General features: G+C 39.3%; 1 long non-coding RNA gene across 1 annotated transcript in view; it reads left to right on the forward strand.

The window, feature by feature from the left end:
- Nucleotides 1-2,785: 2,785 nt before the first annotated feature.
- Nucleotides 2,786-22,520, forward strand: part of LOC123980824 — a 55,776-nt gene continuing 36,041 nt past the window's right edge. The window contains exons 1-3 of the long non-coding RNA XR_006827559.1: nucleotides 2,786-2,820; nucleotides 4,380-4,435; nucleotides 10,748-10,948. This is a non-coding gene — a long non-coding RNA (uncharacterized LOC123980824). The remainder of the gene's footprint in view (nucleotides 2,821-4,379; nucleotides 4,436-10,747; nucleotides 10,949-22,520) is intronic.

Raw genomic sequence — 22,520 nt, forward strand, 5'->3', positions numbered from 1 at the left:
TAATTGGAATACTTCTCTGTCTTCATCAGTCTTCTCTACAGATTATTATTCAGCAAAGTCTTTAAAATAAAATGTCCTGTGATCAGTTATTGCTACCTTGCCACATAATCCAACAAGAAATATGGCGAGGTGGTTTATGACCAGTGATTAATATGCCAATATTGTAAGAAATGACAAACCAGTGGTTTCATTTCTACTGTGAAAAAGTTCACATTTAATATTAAAAAGAGAGTGGGTCTATTTTCCCACTGGCGTCTACAGGGACTCTCCCTATGTGGTGTCTGCTTTCCTCTTCTCTCTGATCGCGTCCCATCCGTTTCTGCCTGTGCACCGCTGAACTAGACAGCCTCAACTCGGTTTAATTATTGTACAACTAACCCCTTAATCCGACTTGTATCCCATAAAAAGAGATCTAACGATTTGCAGTTCTTGCTATTTATCCTCTGGTTCTGGGATTTTGTGGAGAGACACCGTTACGCACCCCAGTGGGCGTTTGGCGACACGGTGGCGCAGGAGTCACATGCAGTCGCTGTATCGTCGGCGCAATATGGAGCCCCAAATATCCACGTACTGTACGCGCGTGCGGTTCTAACACATCGTGCTGATCACATTTACTTGGGGAAAACACTAGCAGTAACTCCACAGATCGTCAGACCACAGCCGTTCTGTTCTCCAGCAGCCAATTATGATGCATCTGTTCAGAAAAGAGAGTATACCTTCCGGTGGACTAATTGTCCCTGGCATAAAGATTTAATATTAACAATTTAAAAATAAATTGACGGCCAATAATGCTAAATAGCTTACACGTTAAACGCAGGCGATGATGCCAAAACCATAAATCGACTCTACAGTGGGTACAATTCCAGGAAATTTACAGTTCGGGGATTTGGAGTTAATGAGAAGTACGTGTACAAGTAAGTGGGCTGTGGGTGTGGGTGTGTGAGAAAATTAGGCCACATGTAATATCGACAGAGTAAACAGCGTGTCTCACTTACTACAATTTAGGATAATTTTTAATTCCAAATCGGAGCTGTTCAAATAAAACATCACGGGTTTGTGAGTCCTGGAATCTGTAAGAAACACCTCTCACAAGTCGTCTGGACATTGCGTAAACACATCCACAGCTCAAAGAAGCACAAAAACTGACTTTTGCAGAGCACGGCGAGTTTTTTTATTGTTTTTTTTTTTCGGAATTCCCAGACTCCGCCGCTGCTGTCACGCGTGGCTTCAAAAGATATTCCTCCATCATTTACCCCACACCGGATTCAACGTGTCTGCTGCCAGAGCCGCAGAAAACAAACAGCAGACCTCAAATCCACTCGCCTCCCAAATCTCCTCCAAATATTGACCCATTACGCATCGTTTGCTGCTGGCTCCCTCTCAACCGAACAAAGCCAACAATTGCTCATTATTGGGCTATGAGAGTGTATTTTTTCCCCGACATCACCTGTCATCATCATTTGGTGAGCATTTGCAGAGTGTGACAAATCCACACATCCAGAAGAAACCCCACAGAAGCACATAGTCACAGCAAAGAAGAGAAAAGTCCTTACTTGTGTTTTGCGGAAATCCCTCCAATATTATTCTCCAGGCTTGAGGAGATTTGTAAGTATCCCTGGATGCAGCCTGGATGCAGTTAACGCTTCTGTTTCTTTTTTTTTTATCCAGAGCGTTGAGAAGACCAGAACGCAGAATTTCTTTCCCCCCCCTCTCTCCTTCAAGGCAGATGTGAACGGTCCTGGCCGAGTCGCCCCACCTGCATCCCTGCTGTCAAGCCAGCCAGAAGGCAGACCATGCAACTCCAGATTCTCCTTTTCAAGTTAAAACCCCTACATTGATATGTATTGACGGGGCTTTTATTGTGGAGGTTCCGCTGCCGTGTTTCTGGTGTATGCTTCTGGGTGATTTTGGCTGCTTTGACGCGTCTCCACCTGCATCAAGTGGAATAGGAGACACAGCGGCATCAGTAGCAGTGGCAGCGCCACCGCACCGAGGAGGCCGCCCACAGAGACACGCCCCGCGCCGGCAGGAATAGGCTACTTCACCCTGGGGGAGGAAGATGGGAGGGCCGTGCTGGATATATGGCTACTGTTCAAAATACTACTCTCCTCTGTGGGTACTCACATGCTGCTGTATTCTCATGAGCAATTTAAGTGTCACTGTGGTAGTCAAGTTAGAGTTAATAGTGAATATATACCATACTCAGTAAAATTTAGTGTTCACTAAAGTATCTATAGTGTCTGTAATGTTTAGCCCCATGGTTGAAGGAGGAGACATGGACTCAGGAGTTCCTCACCTGGTGCCTCAATGCATTTCTTCACCATGTCACATGTAAAGTGCAAGGGTGAAGTATTGAAAAATAGGCTATATCAAAATTAAAACCAAACAAGTTCAAGTATAACCTATTCAAATTAGAATCACAAACTGAAACACAAAAACTATATTTGGGCTTGAGTAATGGGGCTCTCACACATGCCCCCTTCCAGGCCAAAGCTGTTCTGCCCAGAGGAACATCTGCCTCCTTCCCTCCTACAAGATAAACCAAAGTTAATTGAAAATAAATCAGACACCATTATGCTTACTCAACATTCTTAAACATATCTGGCCACATCAATACACAATTTAACAATTACAAAACCAGAAATTAAATTTCACATGCTGAACAAGCTTCTCGAAACAGAAACTTTAGGTACTCCAGTACACCCCTCTGTACCGGCTTACACTTGGACCATTCCAGGTCTTCCCCCTATAAATTACTCCAGACTCTGTCACATCCTTTTTGCCACTTCAACCCAGATCCCTGCTTGAAGACAAGAACAGGTGAATGTAATGCGCAAACATTTGGATGACCTTGGGTAACCCCAATAACCTAAAATAAATGACTTGAAATTAACTGTGTATGTGTTGTATTTACCTAATAATGATTTCTACTCTTTCAAGCAGCCCTTAAATGAACTAAAATGAAACAAAATGACAAGCAATGTGTCCATTGATGATAGACCACATGCTAATGGTAATGCTAATAGTAATGCTTACAGTAGATCCATTTAATGGCTAACAGGCCTATGCTAATGTTAGCTTAGCATGCTAATACCAGTACTACCACTGGAGGCTGAAGGAGTGCCCCATGACAGTGTCACTCTATTAGTTCATATATACGTATCTAGTCCTACTTGTATGATAATGGTATGGTTTCCAAATTCATAGTAAACTTCAGGCTGTCAAATATCAGCTGCATTGGTAATGTTGATAGGCAGACTTGGAACTGGAATCATTTGCTGAGATAATCTAAATATCCACAGCTTTATAGCTTCTTTTTGTGTGCCAACTGGATTTAAATCTCTGCATTTTTATCAGTTTAAAGAGCACCGTAAAACTGCCAGTTTTATTCTTTGAGATAGTTAAAGGCATTAAGGTTGCATCCTGAGTGTAAATCATACTCTGATCAATAGTTTAAATGAAAATCTCTGAGTCACGCTGGATATAAAACCGTTGTAGATGGCCTCAAACTCATAAAACTGTTGTAGAATAATTTTTTTTTCCTTCCTTTTTTTGGGACAGGGAATCAGCTTTGCTATTGCTCCTGGCAAAAATAAGGTGTCACCTGCACAAGTGGGATCATTTGATCTGGGTAGAGAAGGGTCATTGGAGTCAGAGAGCTGAAACTGTATTTCCCTCCCACTCTCACTTTGTCTTCATTTCCTTCTCTCATTGTGTCAGACACAGGGCTGACAAAGTTCCTCATTAGTACCCTTCCACGGCCTCACTGTGGTCTCAGTCTTGCCTCACTGGGAGAGCATGAGTCTGCTCATCATGTCCCACGTCATGTCAGCAAATTGTCACAGTAAAGGTCTTCATTTCAGCCAGTTGGTTCATTTTACAGGATGTATATTTTCTCTGGTCCATCGCGTGATCCTTCTTAGGAACATACAGTATATGTCATTGACAACGGTGGACAGTAAAGAAGTACATTTATTTGAGTATCTGTACTTTAAGTATCATTTTTTGGAAAATTGTGACTTTTACTCCACTACATTTTAATGACAAATGTTGTACTTTTGACTGCTTCTTTTCATTTCTATGAAAGTTTCCATTACTCGTTACTTTGAAGCAAAGCTTCAGCAGATAGATTTTTCTAAAATGTGATAGGCTGAACGCTGTGTGTTCATCACAGGAGAAAAACCTATTATAGTAAACTGCTCCTACACTGTCAGTCAAGTGCTTTGAACAGTTCAATTTGAACTTGGCAGTGGTAATGGCAGATATAGATGAGTATTCCTCACCAGGGCACCTATGGTCATATCTGTCCATGTTTGAGATTTTTGAAATAAAGAAAGATTCAACTCATTTTAAATATTTGCTCTGTTTACCTTGCACAGACTTTATCACAGCCTACAAAAATGATTTGCCATCCAACAGGAGAAAGCATGTCAAGGTATGTAAACGTTTGTTTAATTCTAGATGAACATTTTAAAATTGTCTGCGCTTGTAATTATTAAATTTTCTTGTGCTTTGGTTGGTCAATTTTTTAAATACATTTTTATGGATTTGCATGCTAAGTTGTTGTATTGGGACCGGGTCCTATGTGAATTCACTGGTGAGGCATACTAATAGTTAATAGTGAAAATGCTAAGCTAACATTACTGACTGAAGTCCTTTCACAAATACATGTTTAAATCTTGTCAAATGAACACAGTGCTGGCCACAATACAACAATGCATTGACATTAAAAAGAAAATGTACTTTTGAATACTTAAGTACTTTTAAAGCAAGTACTCCAGTACTACTTTAACTCAAGTAAATATTTGACTGAACAACTTTCACTTGTAATAGAGTAATATTTAACCAAGAGTATCTATACTTTGACTCAAGTTATTGAGTTGTGTAATTTGTCCACCCCTGGGAATTGATAAGTCTAAAAGTTCACCAATTGATAAGCATTCAAAATCAATTAAATAAGTGGCTGGTTTATGCCTTAACGGGTGATCAATCAGAACCCATGGAGAGCACATGAACCCACATACAGTATTGACACATAATTCAATAATGTGTCTTTGGAGTACTTTTACAGTGTATCCCATCCATCTAGCCATCAGCGTATTCTGCCTTAAAGGTCTGTCCACATCACAGGCGAGCAGTTTGTCGAAATCACAGTCCTCAATGAATCTGGAGGGTGTGCATCAATCACAGTCTTATTGAGCAGCATGGTGCTAGAGAAGCCTGTCAAAAGAATATTGGCACCTCTCAGAATTAATTTCTTAGGCCAGAATCTTAGATTGAAAACCATACTGGTGGAGGGTGGGTGGCCCATTGTCACTCCAGAAAGTTGAGTCACTGGTTTTAAGTTCTTAAAGTCATTCCTGCATCTGCATGGTAGACAACGCTGACAGGGGATTGTTCAAAATATGGCCAAAGTTATCAGACGTTTGCTCCCTTTTTCGTGTTTTGTGGTCTAAGTTGTTACTGCCATGTTTTGTCAGTCCTTCAGGCATCTTTTGAGACATTTAACAATCTGAAACTTTGGCCTAAGAAATTGATATTTCACTAGTTGTTACTCATTTCTATCTCCAATCATATTAAAGCAGGTTGTACTCCGGTTAAAGTGTTTAGACAAGAAGTTGTAAGAATAGCTGCTAATACGTCTCCCATTACATAAACAAATGGCTAAAGACTCATCGAAGGAGTCGTAGAGAAATGTGAGGGGTCACATTATGGTAAGGGTGTGATTGGAAAGAAGGAAAAAACAAAATATCCCCAAACTGCCTGAGGTCACTGGGAGAGTGAGAAATCACTCTTGTGGTCAAACTACTCACAACTCGTATGCCTATACCACTTATGAAAAGAGATCGCAAATAGAAGCCACTTAATTTACCACCCAAAAGGTTGTAAACCACTGCTCTAATGGACCTACATTGTTTGTAGTCAGTATGCAGGATTGTTTGTTTTTGCTCTACTCACAAATCCACAATCTCTTCTGATATATAGAAATCTGTTGTCATCAGAGTGCTCATATGACATTCGTCAGAGCATTTCCTTGCACAAAACTTCACGTCTCTGCAGTCATTGTTAGATGTATACTTCAATCGAATGTGAGTTAATGTTTGGTGCAACAAGAGTTTTCCATTCAAAGGTGACATCTAAAAAATAAATTTAAATATTTCACAGCAGACAGATGTCAGCTGAGTGTATAACACACCAAATATCATCAAATAACTACCAGCCTTTTATCATGATGTGATTTGTATCCAATAGAGATTTCATGTCTTTTAAATATCGGTATAACTCATTTCAGGCGTATGTCTTCCAGCACCTTGATTTAATATTCTCTACATATAAAGCTGGCTGATGTGATAAGCTCACATTCACTCATGAGTAATTCATTTCATTGTTGGAGGACCCTGTGAGGTTGTTGTTTTTTTCCCCCTCTTTCTCTCCATTGCGCTAATTAAAACTAACTGAATTGAATTGATGGTACCGAGTCCCCGAATCACAGTGCTACCATTTCAGTCCTGCTCATCCCTGAAATGAGACAAATCAAGTGTGCCCTGTAATCAGACATGAAAAAAGTCAACATGCCAAAGAAGGCAACTCCCTTGTTTGGTGTCATTGTTGTGAGCCCATTATCACATTTCCATCAAATTTGCAAATAATAACTTGGCATAAAAGAGCAGAGGGAGTTGTTTGTACACAAGTAAATTTGGTTGCCTTAGATGTCACAGTGGTTGTCAAAGCCATAAAAACTCATCTTGGGTGCGTTTCATTTGGTTTGAAATCAGTACTTCTAGACTTACAGATAAAGTTTGGAAAAGCCAACTTTATAACTGTATTTGGTCTTGTAAACAACCACAAAAATCAAGAATATCATCTTCCCAGAACCGTGATATAACCACCACACTATGTTCAGGTTCCCAATAAACAACAGTTAACACGACACAAAAAGACAGCAAGTTTAGTTTTTGCATTATTATACAGGTCCAATTCATAACAGAAGTTATCTCATTGCACGTTTCATGTTAGAAGATCTAGAGCGTAGTCTTTGTAGTTTTATTTACAGAGACCCAACAATTCCCACCATGAGCAAGCACTGGGCAATGGTGCCAATGAAAAGTTCTTTTTAACAGACAGAAACCGCAAGATGACATAATGGGATACGGTAATGCTATGTAAAGTGTTATTACTGAAATAGTACGTTAACACTGTGGTATACAGTAACTGGTTGTCACGTGTGATTTATTCACTCTAGGATTTTTAGTTGTCTGAAAAGGCTGTGTATGGTCACTTACTTTTAAAATACCATTAAAGATGTTCCTTTCCTCTTCCCTCTTTCCTCTCTATCAGACATGTTTCCGTGTCTCTGTCAAAAGAAAGCTGAACTCAGTGACCCCAATACACATGTCCTATCATGCATCTGCATTATGTTGAGTAGTACATTAACAACATCAGAGCTGTCTGTGAAGATTCTCAGTCATCCAGGTCATAGTTATCCAACGAAGGTTAAAATCAAGGGCAACTGGACTTGGTTGAAGATACTGGAAGACGTTTCGTCCCTTATCCAAAGGACTTCTTCAGTTCTGACTGACTGGCAGGGAAACTCAGCTATTTAACCTCAGTGGGGTCGTTTGCCAGGGTCATCGATACCGCTGGTTCGTTAGTGTTCCTTGTTGCTGTGACGACAGACGTTACAGTCGTTAAGACTACCTGTGGCCAAGACTGAACGACCATCGTTGGTATCTTCACCTGAGGCCAATAGGTTACGTTTGTTGAGTTTCCTGGGAAGTGATGAAAGGACAGCATTGTAAGTGGGGGATAAGTGGTGGCGTGGACCCCCTCCCCTGTTCAATGACGGCTTCTCGACCCTGGTGTAGATGCTTCCTTGACACCTCTTTCAAACCATCCATCTTCTCTGTCTAAAATGTGCACCTGGTGGTCCTCAAACGAGTGTCCTCTGTCCTTCGGATGTTACTTACATCTGAAGGACAGAGGACACTCGTTAACGACTGTAACGACTGTCGTCACAGCAACAAGGAACACTAACGAACCAGCGGTATCGATGACCCGGGCCAACGACTCCACTGAGGTTAAATAGCTGAGTTTCCCTGCCAGTCAGTCAGAACTGAAGAAGTCCTTTGGATGAGGGACGAAACGTCTTCCAGTATCTTCAACCAAGTCCAGTTGCCCTTGATTTTAACCTTCGTTGGATAACATTAGAGCTGCAACAATTAATCAAATAATCAATTCGTTGTTGACTATTTAATTAATCGCAAACTATTTGGATAATCGATTTATTGGTTTGAGTCATTTTTGTAAAGAAAAATGTTTTGTTTCAAGCTTAAATGTGAATATGTTCTGGTGTCTTTACTCCTTTATGACAGAACAGACCATTTTTGGGTTGTGGACAAAACAAGAAATTTGAGGTCTTGGGCCATGGGAAACACTGATCTACATTTTTCATCATTTTCTAGCATTTTCTAGACCTAATTGATCAATTAATAGAGAAAACAAGATTAAATGACAGATTAATCAACAATGAAAAAAAATGGTTACAGCCCTAAACAACTTAGGACTATTCCAAATTAATGACCGTCTCTGCAGCACGTGTTGCTGAACAAATACAATTTCCTTTGTCACACGACTTTTAAAATCTGCATACTAGGTTATGTCCTTTGTAAGTTAGTCTTAACCTATAGACTTTTGATATAGTTCAACATCACTTTATGATAAGCTCCATTTATCATGATAGATTGATTCACAATTGGCAATGTATGGTGCCAAAAAAAAAGTATGTTAAAACGTACAATCATATTGCTATTCATGTGTGAAAAGAGGCTTGGGTGGCCCCAGGCAACATGTAGGTTATGTTGTCAGTACAAATTAATCAAACAGAATGCTTCTATACAGTCAAGCAGTTGAGAGGGTCACCTTGAGCTCATGGAGGCTGAGTCTTAGGGACAATCTATTTACACAACACATGTACATCATATTAGGACTTTTACTGGATAGCTCATAGGCCTACAAGGTACAGTAACGGTCAACGGGGAAGGGAGTGGTTACAGATTGATGTGTCCTTACTATAAAGTGAAAGTGTTATGTTATGGCAAGAAAGCTACAAGCCTCACTCCAGATCATTAACTAGCAAGGCAGGTCGTGTGGGTTTATTACTGAGACACATTACTTGTCAGAGAAATTGATCTTTTTCCATTGTGAAGGATGTATTTTGATTAATGGTCAACAAATTATGGAGAAACGGCAGACAGGAGTTTGAATGCTGATGAAGAGAAATGGGAGTTTAATATTTCATTTCTGTATATTTGTAAATTGTGACATTAGGCAATGCTGTAAAATGGACTTAATTTGGCTTGAGGTACCGTACCCTTCAAGATATATGACTTAATCCTCCACTCATCAATTTGTTGTTGTTGTTGTTTTGTCATAATTGGACTTAATTGTATACTGGGCATTAACACGGTTCCGCTCCGTGACATGTTACAGAAGATTTCACTTATGCATTTATTAAACATAGGGAAGGGGTATTAAATTTGCCGTGCACTTTCATAGAGTACTAAGTGAAAACAAATAAAAACAAAAGAGAGCGAGAGAGACTGTACAATACTTTAATAATGGGAGCCTAGATGTTGGTGAAGTAATCATGTTGTTCGCTGGTAGGGGGCATTTTTCATTGTTCTGAATATTTTAAATAGTATTTATGAGAGTAGAGAGCACATTAGATTAGAAGATAGAAGAGGAAGGTTGTAGATTGTAGCTAAAGAGGAACAAGAAAAACAGCAAATGGTTTTGTCTAACAAATTAACTGCCTCTTAAATACAAACTGTGTTAGATAAAAGTTTACAGCTATCAATATTGGTCCTGTTTTAGCTCCTCCTGCTGTGCTTTTCAAGGCTCCTTTCCCAGGAACATTTTTTCCCTCTTTAGCACACTTATTACCCCAGCGGATGAAGAAAACCATTGTTCTACACAAAAGCAACACAGCTGATTGAGCACAGGTAGACAGTAGGTGGAAATCAATAATCATTTGTGTCAGCAGAGGAGGTCTTGATGGTGGTTCAGACAGTATGAGATTCTAAGAAAAGCAAATGGTGATGAGAAATCATCAGACTTGTAACGACTAGCAAATTGTATGTGCTGAACAATCACCTGCTTGCCAGCCTGAAGTAGCAGAAGAAAGAATAGCAGTGATGGAGAAACTCAAAACACATCAATTATCTCCTTCAAAAATTGGCATAGCAGCACTTTCAGTCTGTCTTTGTAGCCATCTAAACGGCATCTGAGATAGGAATCTGTAGTGTTGAAGGGCATTGTGGGAGAACGGTGTTCTCAGCATGTATGGTGTGGGAAAAAGCGGGCATGCTCTTCTCCCTAAAGGCCTAGTCATGATTAGATGATCAGGCATGATGGCTCCAAACATATTCACCCCACGGAGTGCTCTGGATATGGTGTGTGTAATGCAAGAGTGACAACATCAGCATATTTGCAGATAGCAGCTCCTACACAAGAGCGGAACAAAGAGACACAGCAGAGAGACGCCACTGGATATGTGTATCTGAATGAATTGTGTGGGAAATGCATGTCAGTATTTTCATGTTTGTTTACAGGAAAGAGAGAATGAAACGTGGGATGGATTGCTGCAAAGATCACAGACATGATTGAGACCTGTACCGTCTGCATGCATCTGTGTGTGCGGTGTCTTAATGAGTGTATCTCCAGTCCCTGAGTGTGCCCCTTTTCACAGCTTGTGCACAGATCTACATCAGGAGGAGCTCTTTTCCTGGGGGGCCCTCCAGTGATCGCTGTCGCAGCAGTGAACATGGACAGCTGTGCGCTGTCTTTGTGTCTGAGGAGGTGGGGGTCAGAGTCTCGTGCAAGAAGCGCCGCTATCGCTGTCATCACGCCTGGCTGCTGATAGGAGACACACTGCACACACGGTGTGAGGGTAAGCAATTATTTCCCCTTGCTTTTATTCTTGCCTACCGATGGTGAACAATGCTGCTTTTACACTGTGCTATAAAGGCTGAGAAAATCAGAGCAGAGCTCCCCATTGCCTCTCCTGTAAGGCAGCCTGTGTATATGTCCTGATGTTTGCATGTTTTTGCGCATGTACATTTCTTGTTAAATCCTTGTCAGAAGCCGTTTTAGCATTACATCTTTGCAGTAATGACATCACATTTAGTCTTCACTCTACCTCCCAATTTAAGTTACCTTAGGGGGTTAAGTTTAGAACGGGTTTTGGTTCAGATCAAGTCTAGTTAATGGAATTGCTCCAACATTTTGGCAAATTTGATGACTTGCCATGAGTGTTACCGGGAATGTGATATGGACATCTGTAAAAGGCTATTGACGGAGGATATTTGTTTCCCCCTGCCACAAACCTGGTACTAAGCTAGGCTAAATACCTCATGCAGCCACCTCAGTATTGAACGCACAAATGGAATTGATATTGATCTTCTCTAACTCTCAGTTAGGCAGCAAATAAGCAAATTTCCCCAAAGTGTCCCTAAGAGTATTCCTTTAAGAGAGGTTTGACTGGCGTTTTGCATTGGAATACATAAGTGGGTTTAGACTCTTTATTGTAGGCTATTGTTGTTGCTAATTACTTTACTTCTACTTCTGGAGGTAATGCAATGGAGAAACTTATAAATGTAATCATCCCTAAACTCAAGAAAAGATATATTCAACATTTTGGGTTGATAATCATTCTCAAAGCCGATCCAATGTGGTTGAAATGAATTTATTCGTCATAGTTTGGAAAATCAGTCCTATCACTTAAAATACAATTTTATTCACCATCTTCATGCTTCAATATGAGTATTGGGGTAACACGCTGACATATTATAGATATATCAGATTCACACTGGCTTTCCAACTTTATGCATACACAGTGAAAATAAGGCTTATGCTTAGCAGATAAAGGTGAAATGGGCCTTACAAAGGTAGTGAGACAAACTTGTATGTGTGTGTGTGGTTGTAAAGAAGACTGAGACTCTCTTACTCCTGATTGCAAGTCATTCCTTCAATCTCTCGCCCAGTCTGTCTCTCCTCCTCTTTTTTTTCTTTCTCTCTCCTGGCCATCTCTCACATAATCTCCCATTCTCTTTCTCCACCTTCAATTCAGTTTAATTTGCTCAGCTGGCATGGGAAGTATGCATTTATGTCAGCCAGGCATCCGCAAGGGTAACTGATGGCGCAATAACCATAGGGAAACAATGCTCTCAAACGGGAGGGAGTAGGTATCGCTATTGAACCATTAAATAAGGGAAGGCTCAATGCTGCGTGTGACTTTCTCTGAGGGAAATTACTGTCTTTTTCCTTCAAATGACTCCACTATCTACAATAGAACTAGGCTGGATCAACGTGTAGAATGATGAACTAACTTCTACTTTGTGAGGTTTTGCCATTGTACAGGATATAAACCCAGTCATGATAGAAGCAGAGTGTGGGGGTGTACAACATGACTGCAACTGATGTACTGAAGGTGGCCCATGTTGAGTTAGAAAAGAGATGCATGGATGCATATATATGTTTCCAACATGGGTGCTGGGCAGGAAGAAGTCCAAGAAAGAGATGTTGAGTGTATGTGATGACTGCTTGCGTTGCCACACCAACAGAAAGTCAGTGACATCTTAGGTTGAAGTAAACATTTTACTAACAGCCATGTAGCTGGTTTCTTGTAAGCTATCCTAGACTGAATTACACTACCTTCGAGCCTACAGACTCATTCACCAACTATTTAAACCAACTATTCAACAACTCTTCAGACGTATCAACGCCATAATTCAGTGAAACATATGATTCCGCATCCACATTAGTTTAACTCTTCCTAAAACACTTAATAATCATACAATTGTCTATTTGGATGCTTTGAATCCATTATAGATGGACCATTAGGGTCTATTCCTGGGCGACTGACCGACGCAGCTGTCTTGAAAAGGATGCACTGCTATCCATTTGTTAGGTAACCCAAAGTTAGATTATGTTTATTTTGTTATATTACAGAGAAATTGACTGTGTAGAAAGTGTTGCATGTGACACACAATGTGACTTTAGTTTAACGCAGGTAAGCATAGTGTCTTGATTTAAATAAAATACAAATATTAAATATACTCTTCTCACATACATAGAGGGGTAAACAATAACCTTATTTGGACACTTAGTGAATCTCTGTAGGTGTAAGAAGGATGCACATCCCAGAGAGAGATTTGATGTTGGCATTTCATGTGTTCACAAGTTGTATGCTGGCACTGTATCTCCCCAGCCAGGCTAAATAAACAAGCGTAAGTCTTCATCATTCTCAGCAAGGTCATGCACACGTTAATTAAAAATTCTAACAACTTTCAGAAACAAGTTATGATGTAAATGTATGTTAGTGTGAGGTGCTGATGTGACCTGTACTTCCTAGAACAGGCTATCATTTGCTAGACTTCACACGTATTTCATCCTGAATTGCTAGCAGCTATACAGTGATGTGATGAACTAAGATGAAAGACATAGTATATTTTCTTATATTTATGATCCATTTCTACACACACTGCGTTTATTCTGCAGGGGGGCATTGATCATATAGTTTTCCCAAACAGTACATACAGTACATGTATCTGATTATATTTATGTAACTACACAACTTGTTAGTATTTACTGGTACTGCATTTGTCTTGATGTGTACTATTTTAATAACCTTTATAGTATGATATATTGTGTATGCCTTTCCACTTTTGAGTCAAATACATTTGCTTTCAAGATGTGTTATAGTCATCATAATATGGAGCTAATCATTGTTATTTTAGACCAATCTGTACTGGCTTAAATGCTATTCTTCCATGAGAGAAAATAATCTATAGATGTGATTTCGGTGACGCGGGTTTTGTGAAATATAAACTGACCTGCAAAAATATACTAAAAGTGCTGTTTCCATCCTTTACCTACCTCTGCTGGGGTTTTTCTGCTAGACTTGACAGTCAACATGGAATTCATGTTGAGCCCACCTGCCATCTGACAGCGATGACAATGTGTTTGAAAAGTTGTTTCTTTCACCATTCCATACTATACTTATTTTGAGAAAGGGATGCATTCACTATTAACTCCCAACAAGGTGTTTTGAGAAAAACGTCAAATGAGGTGACATATGACATTGCATGCACATTGCATCATATCTTAACAATGGAAATGTGTCATATTATGGTCCTGGATTTGCAAGATTTTACAATTTCTATGAGACAGGGCTTTGTAATGTGTGGTTTCATCTCCAAGCATTAGAGTAGCTAACAAAGGTTTTACATATTGAAAGCCTATAATCACCTAAGGAAAATCCACACTACAATAGAATTATATAACTAATGGTAATAAACATACAAGGGCTTTCACAGCTCAGTGGTATATTTTAAATTATTTCCTTTGATAACTTGTGAAATGTAGATGATGTGAACATCAGTCTGAAAGCAGCTTGTCAAAACTCTCCAAAAAGAAATGGTAGTTTTGATGTCTTGAAAAGACAAGAATGCAGTCCAGCCCCTGACAATTAATATTATTCAATTTTCAGTAAGTGAAACAGACAGACAAACAGAACAGAAACAAGTAGAAAATAAACTTATTCTACTATTCTGTCTATATATGTATGTATGTATGCATTGTGGGGTATAATGACTTAAAAAATGTTTTTTTTTAACTTTCTAATTGTCATTGTATAAAATGGCTATACTAGCTTAAATTGTAGCACCCTGACTGTAAAGCTAATATAAACAGAGAAACTGATCATCGTTATTAAAAATGACATCTCTGTTAAATTGAACCATACTACTGTAAAACCACCAACATTTGAGCCAATTTTTCTGGTAACCTAATAATACTCCTCATTAATTGTCATCATAACGTTAGAAACTTTGAGATGTATTTTAATCTTCACCATAACTAAAATAAATTGAAATAAGGGGCAGTGGATTTTACACAAGTGCTTATTCATATTTATAATCATATTCTAAGACGACAATCTTTGCCATTAAAGTCAATTCGTGCTATTGTTAAATAGGCACAGTTCATGTATTAAAAGAGAGGAGTAAAAGCCTTTTCAGTTCATAAGAAAGTTCCAATAGTTAATGAGATTTTGGATTTTAAAATATGTTGAATTGGGCGGCAACTTTCTTTCTTTCTTCAGATTTTCTGTTTAACCATGCACAACACAATTTTTGGCTCTCACTTTTCGGCACTTTTCGGTTCACCTGCATTATGTACATCATTTTGGTACTTCATTAGTACAATTTCAGGTATATAAAGCCTACCTGGATGTTTACATCATCAGTTTAAGTAGATTTACATTTCTTACATTATCAGCTGTTTTACATTACAGAACCTTTACCAGCCTCAGATGACAGCCAGGATGAAAGATTTTATGCTTCTCCGCCCATATTCAGTCACGCAATTCTATCATTTGCCATTCAAAACAATGCTGCTGTGTGTGCGTTCACAGGCTGCATCCTGTCCATAATGGTTGAAATAATTTGTGTCCATGAAGTTAGCGTGCTTGGACTCTCCTTCACACTTTACCCTCATAAAACACATTCTATGTAAATCAAACAAATTTCCTCCATGACAAAATGTTCCTTTACATCTTTTAACAGGAAGCCATAAACCACATGAGTCCTTATATGTAAAAGTAATCAATTATCTGGTAATATTAATCCTTAGGAGTCTTGTGCTATTTTAGCCTTCTGTTTAAATACTTTTGATTTTGCCTTTATTTTTGCCTACCACATGAAAACATGTTTGCTCAATCAAGCATATTACAGGGTGCGAATGTAAACTTACAAATATGAATATAAAAAGTTAAAATTGAGATAACACACTGTGATCTGATACCGCCAACGTGATCAGTGACTCCTGGGGGGTAATTGAACCGGCTGGTGAATGTATTACTGCATGCAATTCATGTATGAGTGGATATCTCTTCATTTGTCCATTGAAATAACCTTGCCCATGCATTCACTTGGTGTAAGTGTTAATAAAAATATATTCATGTGTGACTGGCATATCAATTGACTTATTAGTCTTATACACATTAATGGATCAAACAGGACTACTCACAGCTACGAGTAAATCACGGAACAGTGATTTGGCCTTTCACCTGGTCACGCACTTGAGCAAGCAGAGGTTTAGATTTTTTATGGCGTTTTTGAAAGGATATGAATCTGAAGTCAGTCCTTAGTTTGACTGGGTCACTCGCCAACAGTTCTTTTACGTGTTTAAGGGGTGGCTTAAAATGTGAACATATGTGTTAGATTACAGCCTCACTTATTTTATGAGACAGGTTCTGGTAGTTTCTTACCCATGCTCTTGTATAATGTGTTGTAATTGTCTGTTAAGTACTAGTGAGCATTTCTTAAAGGCACAGATGGGGGGTAAGGGAAAGGAGCCAAGTGGGTTTTTGAGTTTTATTGCAGCTGGTTTGAGGCACAACAAGAAATAGCAAGACGGATCCAGAGGAGGTAGATGTGGGTGGGCGATGCTGCCATTGTGTCATGAAATGGAATTTACAAAGTTGGAGAACAGCCAGTGTGCTTACAGGTACAGTATGTCTGACACTCACATGCTCACACAGAGTCAAAAAAATGCTTGCATAAAATCTTAAGAAACCTCTGCATCCTGTTTTGCAAAAATACTTGCCGTTAGTTTCCTTCTAAAATGATGTTTAATTCAGTTTCATCTCTTATTCTCCAGCCCAGTTTTGATGTACAGAAAGTAAATAATATTCCAAGCAATGGTCGTGCTGTGTGTGTGTGTGTTTTCAAAGAAGCGTCTGTACTCTTCTCCATACTTAGAAGATAGAAGATATTTCTTGGACAGGCCTAAGAAGCTTGAACAAGGATTCCACCCAAAACATTTATTTACTTTTAGAATTACAGTATGCAATTTCATTTTGCACAAAGAGAGAAAAGCTGGATGCACAGAAACTGCTCTGGTATTTTCCTGCCTGCAACGTCTTTCTTTTTTACAGCCAACTGTAAAGAAACATGGCTATGGTTAACAGTAGGTGGTAGAAAATCCCTATTGAGTGTAATAGGCCTCTTCTTTCAACTGGATCGGATTTAAAAATACATGTAGAGCATGTGCAAATAGGACGATAGTGCTTTTGTAGTCAACTTGGGTTTTTGATCTGCCAGCAGGAGACAAGGTTAGTGTCTGAACCCCAGACACATTCTGTTTCTGGAGGCGAGACATCATGACACCTCTGGCCTACTTATGTGAAGGCCAGAGGTGTGGTGATGTGCTTTAGGGTGCTCCCATTCTCTTCTTCTACTCTCCTGTCGCTTCCACAGTTTTATTGATGTCTAAGTGTAATATTTTTAACTTACGAACCTGCAACATAAACAACCTACCACTCTGGGGACATAGTAGAATAAATGGTTGCCATTATGTGATTCATTCATATATATACATACACATGGCGTGGTGCTCCAGCCCTTCCTACTTGTCCTGCGGCCAACCTCAGAGTCTCATAAGTGTTTTTGCTTCTTGTTACCAGACTTTAGTGATGAGCAATACCTCTTACCTCTTTTACGATCCGATGCCAAGTAACACCCATGTATTGCCAATATGATACCAATAAAGATACTTTTACATATTTTATTTCTAGTTTAAAGTCTAGTTTAGTGTGACCTCCCCTATTCTATATTGATAAGAGAGATAAACAGTAAACCTACCAGTTCCAAATTATAGCTGCTTAATGACAAGACATCAAACTGTCGTTATGTTTAATTGAACCTCACCTTCATACCATCATCATACTCAGTCTTGTGACTTGATCTCAGATGTTTAGTGAGGTTTATGGTGTTGCCACAGTATTTCACTGTCTTTGAGCACACATCACACAGCGAGAATTACTATATTCAGAGCTAAAATTCAGGATGACTCATTTTAACGTCAGCAGTAGCCAGTATTCAGTCTTCACGGGAAGTGTAAAGGCAGCTACATCACAAAGCCACAGTGTACAAGACTTTGGCAGGCGAAAGCAGAAGTAGTTCAGATCAACCGGGCATAACTAGACCATCCTGGTGACAGCAAGTTACTTATGATAAAATACACACTCACTTCAAATGACTGAGTTTAGATATTGATTCTTTTATGTGAGAATCGATCCTTCAGCAAGAAATGTTGGGAGCTACTGCCTGGTCGAATCTCCTGTTGAGTATTTAGTGAATCACATCCACTGCTTTTTATAATTCTCTTCTCCGCTCTCCATCTAACCTGATGTAGCCTGTGACAATGCTTCAATCTCACTGGTCTGACGATACAGGGCAGGGGTTCTGCCTAAACTGGATTCAACTTCTCCCCGCATTTTTAGACCATTCTGGGTAGCACTCTCTTTCACCTCGTTGATAACATCTGTCACTATGCTATCAACGCAGATTGCCCTTACTCGCTCCATCAAAAGGTTCACACTCTCAGTGGCACCAAGAGCACTTGCTCTGCAGGGGTTTCGCCACAGCAGGGCCAAATAGCGCTTTACAACAGCAAATTCTGAAGAGAGTTTAGCCTTTGAGTGCCTGTTTAAGAAGTCCAGCTGCTTCAGCCCTGGTATGCCTTCATATACTTCTTCAAACTTTCCAGTGTGGAATGCGCCGAATACGCAAACTGGGGTTTGGATTACCTTGCTAATCCAGTTGTCTCACCTCATTCTTTCTACATCAACATCAACGTGTAGAGAATACCATCAGGCATTGTGTCCCCTCTAAAAGGGGATCCCTTTCTTCCAAGAAAGAAAATCTCCAAGACATTTCTTGCTGTTTTGTAGCTTTTAGGGCTGTCCCCTACTGCCTATAGTCGAATCGTGTGTTTTTGTGCAGGGCGATTGTGAGCTGGAGGGGAGGGGAGGGATAACACATGGTAGCCCTGCTTTAATCTTGAGAGGCTGCAGAGCTACAGCCTCTATTAATTCAACTTACACTGTAAATTTCCAGCTAAACTGAGGCTTATTGTTGACCATTTTCTTTCTCTCTCTCTTGCCTGCCATTCACCGTTCTTGTGTAGAGTTTAGCGTGCATACCGTGCAGCCGACAACTGAATGCACGTCGCGGGTCTATTTCAAGTAGCCGGCTGTTTAAAAAACGATAAAATATTCTTTGTGTGGTTAATCAGCGGTGATAAGTTCCCACAAGGTGCAGACAACTCGGCACAACACCAGTGAAGCTGGGGCTTGGTGTCCTCAGCAAGTCCTCGTATGCCACTATACACATACACGCTATGCCTACACATGCGCACTGATGACCCAGGGTTTGGGTTACAAATTTGGATTTATTCAGGCACTTTAAAGACATTTAATGAAAGTTTTATTCTTTTTACATGTTTATTTTCAGCATAAAATGTTGAAATGTATATTTTAATAGGCTGTATATTAACTTATTGGGAGAAAACTAGTAGTTTGATATAAAATCAGACGTTGAGCACCCCCATATCGCCAAAATGGCGTGATTCTTGTTTTGCTGAAGCTTCGACTTTGAGAATGACCGTAGAATCAGGCTCTGCCCATAGAAGCATCAAATCTTTGACTATTCAGGGTCAGCCCTAGCAGCTTTTATACCAGAAATAAGGGCACTTAGTGGCATTTACAGTAATCGAATAGCATTTGTTTGTATTGGCAATTTCTTGTGCAAACTCAATTTTATTGCCTTAGGCCAGATGGAAAATCCTCTCAAAAAACCTTTCCATCCGCCCATGTTGATCTAAAGATTGTGAAACTCAAAGTGGGTGGCTCTGGCCTGTGACGACACCCACCTGTTATGCAAAGTAGCTATGCCCTTAATAATGCATAACTTAAAGCCTTAATATAATTTAACGGGTGAGTTATATAAAAATATACCCCTGTACAGGGATATGAACAGGGAAATTAGAGACCATAACACTTTGTAAACATATTTTTTCTTTTTCTATATCTGTTATAAAGTTGGACATTTTAACATGGGGAGTGACCATTCAAGTTATGCAATTGCTGGCTGTTTCTGTTTGCTTAATTTTCCGCTTTGCAAGACTTTATATGCAGCCTTTTTGTCATTTCTACCAAGCTGACGTATGAACAGCTGATATCCTGTCTTTTGTTGTTGCAGCAACGATCAAAATATTTTCTTGACACTTGGATGGCATTGCTTTTCCCTCTGCTCCTTCTGTTTTTTTTTCACCCTCCTTCATTCAGAATATGGAGGCTTTCTAAAAAGCCCCATAAAGACTGGTTTTGCTCGTGTAGTGTCATGAGGGAGTGTGGTGCATTTCATGCTCCGTGGCTTTAGTGACAATAAACAGGTTAGTGGAGTGCATGTTTGCATTGTTTTACCCCAGCTGGGCTGTAAGTTTGACCCTGTTATTCCACTATAAGGGAGACAAAATGACAATAATAAATAGTAATTGTGTGTGTGTGTTCTTATAATGCTATACTTGCGAGGACTACTTCAAATTCTGGAAATGATGTTTTCCAAATGTGTTAGTCTGGGTTTATTATCTAAAAGTACAACTATCAGCCAAAATTGTAAATTAGAACTGCACTAAAGAGTGTCCTACTCTCCAAGTGAGATGATATTTTCTGAAATGTAATTTGGTGTCAGAAGTGTCAGGTTTTAAGGCAGAAAATGTGTGTCCTCTTACATTTAATATTTTATGTATGTTCTTTTACTATTATTATTATTATTATGTATTGTGTTTTATCCATAACCTTTCCTCTCCTATACTTCTTATGTTAGTCTGTCCACATTTACTAGGTTTAGGTCAGAGCTGTGAGATTGTTTTTGGTGCTTTCCCTCTCTTGTTGTTCCTCTCCTCTCCTGGAATGTTCATTCAAGGCTGAGAGAGGATCTCTTTTCCCCAAAACATAAAAACCTAGACTGTGTGCTCGGGGCCAGACGTTAGCGACTGTCTTAGGAGACAGAACCTCTGGTCCAGCTGATTTGTGTTGTAGTACTTCTCTATTTATTCTCTTTTGTTAAATAAATTCTTCAAATACAACGGTTTGTTGTAACTTAATTATTTGCTCAACCCCTCACCAGGAATATAATTTCCGCGACATCAGGTAACTGCTGGGAGATCTCCACACACAGGAAGTGACAATTTTAGCAAAATCTTAAAGTTTCTCTCCAAAACACCAGAGAGCAAGCGAGCAAGCTGGACTGCTGCCACAATACTATTTACTGTTCCAGTCCCCTTTTTTTCTTACCACTCAAAACACAAAAACAAACAGCACATTGCTTGGATGTGACACAACAAGATTTTTTTGTAAGTTTGTTGAACTTACAAACTGTGACATGATACTTACATGATACATTCCGTGGCTTTTGCAAAGCAGGAAAATGTTGCTAATAATCCCTTGCCAGTTATTGAAGGCAAGTCTAAAAATCATCTAGTCCAACTGACATCATAAACCCAAGCGAAAGCACGTTGAGCCTTACATGAATTAGTTAGTTTAGTTAAGAAGTGGTGACAATGAAAGTTCGTGTTGATTGTTGACTGAGCGAACCACTGCAGATGAGGCTTTAAGGTCGACTAGATGGAGTGTTCGCATATGTGTGTGTGTGTGTGTGCGTGTGCACTGGTCTTTGACTCCTCGTCAGTAGTTAAAGAGCTAACCTTTCTTCAGTGGGTTCCCCATAATAGGTTTGCATAACTACTTGTTATGCTAATTAGACATGATAATGAATGCAGTAAAGTGCTAACACTTTCCTCCCTCATGTTGTTCTGTATGTGTTATCTAAAACCGCCCCCATGTTCCACTTGTTTTTCACTTTAATAGAAAAGGCCACCATTTGCATCCGTGTCCAAATCACAAACATTTACTATCTTACTATATGATGGATAAAAGAACACTCTCTGGTCAGTTTCTGTTATCTTAATTGATATCTTATGATGATGATATCTTATCAGTTTAATGTATTTATTTGTATTATTATTTTATGTGTTACCAAAAAACAGCTCCCCACAGGACTCTGTTTAAACTGTCAAGAAGTCACAAGCCCTGTAGGAAAACAGTAAAAGGTTAGAGGTGTTTAGGCTTGTTAATCTAAACCAGTTTCATCATAAGAAAGTGAGACATCTTCTAATCTTCATGGCTGGCTGACCAGTGGATTTAAACCCCCCCTCAATATGTGATTCAACAGTTCTTACATATCAGTCATTTCTACCACACTAAGTATTTTTCTGTACTCTTCTGTACTGAACTGGCTGGATCCACATGAATTACAGTCCATGTTGGCCTGGGGAGGGGCTCTAAGTAAGTAATTAAGTAAAGTTCATTTATATAGCACCTTTCACAGATTACAAATGTGCTTCTCAATAAGGTGCGATACAATACAATAGATACAATTCATAAAAAAACTTAGAAATACAAAGGAAAAACCCACAGCCATAAAATTACTCAAACTAAACTACTCAACTAACTAAAAGCCTGTATGAATAACATATTCTTCAATTGCTTTTTACACGAATCAACAGAATTTAAACAAAGTAGAAAGGGAGGCCATGCTTTCCACACCCTAAGTGCC

The sequence above is a fragment of the Micropterus dolomieu genome, linkage group LG12 (genome assembly GCF_021292245.1).
Source record: "Micropterus dolomieu isolate WLL.071019.BEF.003 ecotype Adirondacks linkage group LG12, ASM2129224v1, whole genome shotgun sequence".
NCBI classification, from domain to species: domain Eukaryota; kingdom Metazoa; phylum Chordata; class Actinopteri; order Centrarchiformes; family Centrarchidae; genus Micropterus; species Micropterus dolomieu.